Source organism: Spermophilus citellus, assembly GCF_964194105.1.
Source record: "Spermophilus citellus genome assembly, chromosome: 4".
In the NCBI taxonomy this organism is placed as follows: domain Eukaryota; kingdom Metazoa; phylum Chordata; class Mammalia; order Rodentia; family Sciuridae; genus Spermophilus; species Spermophilus citellus.
This window is the reverse complement of record NC_138185.1, coordinates 177,303,155-177,306,981: the sequence shown is the minus strand read 5'-3', so window position 1 is coordinate 177,306,981 and position 3,827 is coordinate 177,303,155. Positions and strand designations below refer to the sequence as shown.

The 3,827-nt window shown below is 42.4% G+C and overlaps 1 pseudogene across 1 annotated transcript; it reads right to left on the bottom strand.

The window, feature by feature from the left end:
• Nucleotides 1-333: 333 nt before the first annotated feature.
• LOC308647826 (protein CLN8-like) lies at nt 334-1,335 on the bottom strand (annotated as a pseudogene). Its single transcript has one exon. The product of its transcript is annotated as a protein CLN8-like (transcript).
• Nucleotides 1,336-3,827: the final 2,492 nt, after the last annotated feature.

Below are 3,827 nucleotides of genomic sequence, written 5' to 3'. Positions count from 1 at the left end.
AGCACACCCACCAGGAGCACTGCAACAAGCATTCCCCAGCCAGCAGTGTGCCTGCCACCAGGGCTCCTCCTCGGAGCTAACTGCCTGCAGGAACAAGCCAGGGGAGTCCAGGAAGTCACAGCGGCAAAGATCTGCTCCGGAAGGTGAAGGAGGCCTTGTAATACTCTGTGGCGACTTCAGAATTAACACTAGTGACTAGAAAGTCAGGGTTTCACTTAGCACTACACAGATAGTCAAGACCTTATTTGTTACAAAAGTCACTGTTCTCGGAGCTGAGGAATCCATGTGCCACATCCACAGACACAGTGGCCCACCTGGTCCCAACTACGGCCACTATGGCTTCTTCTTCTGCAGCACCTGACCATTGGTCCTCTCTGGCCGGCTGCTCTTGGTCTCAGGCTGTGCAAAGTTCCAATCCACTGGATTGAGAAGCTGCTGGGTCTTCTTGTGGGTCGAATATGGATTAATGATGAGTGTGAGCAGGGCCAGCCCAACAAGGAACAGTGAGAAATGAGGCAGGTATAGGCTGCTGACGAGGCGTCCCCAGTGCCAGAAGCACACCCACCACATGTGGTAGGTGAGGACCATGCGGCAGTGAAACATGTGGATCATCAGCCACTGGTTGAGCTTCCAGAACAACGTCTCGGACCAGCCAGCTTTTAAGAGCATCCAGGAAATGCAGGTAAAGGGGGTGCTCATCTCCAGCAGCAATGTGGTCATCCCTAGGTAGTGGCCAGATTGATCGCTGAGCCTAGAAATCCAAGAAAGGCAAAGAGGTGGTGCACAACCAGGAACAAGTCAAAGGTACGGAAGAACATGTTGGACAGGTGAACGGCCACATTTTCAAAGAAGAACCCTGTGGCTGTGGTATGTAGAACCAGCACCAGTTTTGCTGGCCAAGCGCTTTGTCAGCTTGAAGCACAGGGTCCCACAGCAGAGCCCACAGGCCCGCAGCTGTGCTCTGGACGCCAAAGACAGCCCGCGAGGCTGCCAGGTCCCAGAAGACCTTCTCTCTGGCCCCTAGAGAACGGTAAGTGCGTTGAGGGAGGACGACAGCTGGTGGCAGGCCACAAAGACACCCAGGTAGAAGACAAAACCTGCGACCACCAGTGTGGAGCGGATCTCCCAGGAAGCATAGTCCAGGTCAAAAATGCTGTTGGATGTGCCGCCTTCGCTCACAGGAGTCATTGTCCCAAACCGTACACCAGAGTAGTCCTGGGGCCAAGGATGGCTGGGGGCTGCTGGGCCCTGTGCTGTGACTTGTAGAAGGAGACAGTGCAGCTCGCGCTGGGATCTTCATGTATCCGCCTTTGATCTGGCCTCGGCCCCTCCCGCGGCCCCTCCCGCGGCCCCCCCCCGCCCTCCCCCCGCCCTCCCCCCCGCCCCCCCTCCCCCTCGCCCCCCCCCGCCCTCCCCCCCCCCCCCCCCGCGCGCCACCTTGTTTAGTTGTTTTTTTTTTCTGTCAGTTTAATTATTTTAGGTTTATTCACTTAACTCTTCCTGACATCTTTAATATTGTATTTTTAAAGAAGATTGCCCTTTTCACTTGCGTTCTAAAATTTATTGACGTAAAATTGTGATTTTTTTGTTTAATAGTGCAGGTTTAAAATCAAATATAAAATTTCCATTTGAGTCTTCTATCTCCAACTTACCTATTTTATTTTTCTTCTAGGCATTTTTTTAACCTTTAAAAATATTTTGTTAATTGTCTCCATGAAATTTAGGCATTTTAGTTTTTCCAGGCAGTATCTCTAGTATTTAGACATTATCACATGTAGTAGATGTTCCATAAATATTTGTTGAATGAAGGAATAGAATAAATTATAAAAGTAAATTGCTATATACATTTTATTCCTAACATTGATTTTTGAGCTTGTTTTGTTGTTTTTGATAAATTTGCTGGGGCTTGTGTCCTTTATTAGTATTTGCTCACCGTCAACCTTTGGCTTTGTGGATCCTCTCCGTATATGTGTCTGTGAGCATGCTTATACTTTCTACTTTAACTAGGTACTGAAGATTGAATCCCCCAGGTGCTTAATCACTGAACCGTCTCCCCATTCCTTTTTATTTTTGAGACAGGGTCTCACTAAATTGCTTAGGGGCTTGCTAAATTGCTGAGGTTGGTTTTGAACTTGCAGTCCTCCTTCCTTAGCCTCTGGAGTTGCTGGGATTATAGGGGTGCTCCATTACACAGGCTATGCTTTCTATTTTATAAATTACTCATCTTGAGTAGCCCTTTCAGCCGGAGCACATGGTTTACAGCTTTCTAGTTTAACCCAAAATGTCTTCATTTTATTCTCACTCTGGAGTAATATTTTAAATAGTTTTAGAATTCTATACTGATAGTAATTTTCTTGCTTTTCTTTTTATTATTATTTCATTGGCTCTTGTTCTTAATTGTCTGATAACTGTTTCTTTTTAAATATTTTTTTTTTGTTTTTGAAATTTTCTCTTTGCTTTTGCTGTTCTAAAGTTCCACAATATTATGTCTAGGAGTTAATTTTTTTTCTTTTTCTTGGTTGGTATTTGAAAATAAGAGTTTTTAATCATTTTGTAAATTAAGAAAAATTTATAGACATTTCACTTTCTTTTCAGACATTTAATGGAGTACCCATTTTCCACGGACTATTCCAGAGTTGGAGGGATGAAGTAACAATCCTTCCCTTACTGTCTGGGAGATGTATAGGGAAAATGACTACAACCATGTAGCGAATGGTGAAAGAAATGGGTACAGAGCACAAGGAAGAGATTTAATTTCAATTGGGAGTTGTGTAATGTTTCCTGAGGCAGCTGCTGAAGGATCAGCAATGGGCAACCAGCTGAATATTAGTCTGGGTGCAGCATATAGGATGGAGTATAGGTAGTGGAGATGGGAGATGGGGATATCGGTTAGGATGTCCTTGCATTAGTTTTTGTGGGAAGAGATGATCACTTGGAATAAAGATGTGCCAGTGACAGTAGAGAGGAAGGTACTGGATGATGTCTGTCATTTGGGATCCAGATTACTGGAAGACTATAATTTAGTCAAGGGGTTAGGGACCTGTGATTTAAAACGTTGTGTAATTATTTGAAAATAAATGGAGGAAGATAGACAATATAAATAATAATAATCTCCCCCCTGCCCTGCCAAAAATGTACAACTTTTATATTTAAAAAAGGTTCTAAAATATACATACAAGCATGCTGGATAATTCCACTCTTCTCCCCTCCCTGCTGTCCCTTTTTAGTTTAAACCATGGTAAGAGTTCTGATTTCTACAGAATTTCTGAAATTAAAATTAAAAAATAAAATAACTTCTCACTTTGTGGCAAATCCAGGGCATATACATTTCTGATTAATTCAGTAAAAAACTCACCAGTAAAATAATGCATAATTAAGGGAAATACTATATAGACTTTTTTCACAGAGAAGTACATAATAAGATCTTTAAAAATCTATTGTCATTCATTGATTTTTGCACAAAAACATAAATATGGGGCTGGGGATGTGGCTCAAGCTGTAGCGCGCTTGCCTGGCATGCGTGCGGCCCGGGTTCGATCCTCAGCACCACATACAAACAAAGATGTTGTGTCCACCAAAAACTAAAAATAAATAAATAAATAAATATTTAAAAAAACCCATAAATATGTCACCGGCTTTTCTCAACTTAAAGAACACCAGGTGAAAACTATCCTTTTCTGCTTTTTAAAAATTTTTGTAGTTTTTTTCCTGCTTACTTTTGTAATTTTTCTCTATTTCTGCTTCAAATTGGGTTTCTGTTTTAAAAATAACACATTGAAAAAATAAAAGTTCGGATAATTCTAGGAAAAGAAAAACCAAAAGTGGTA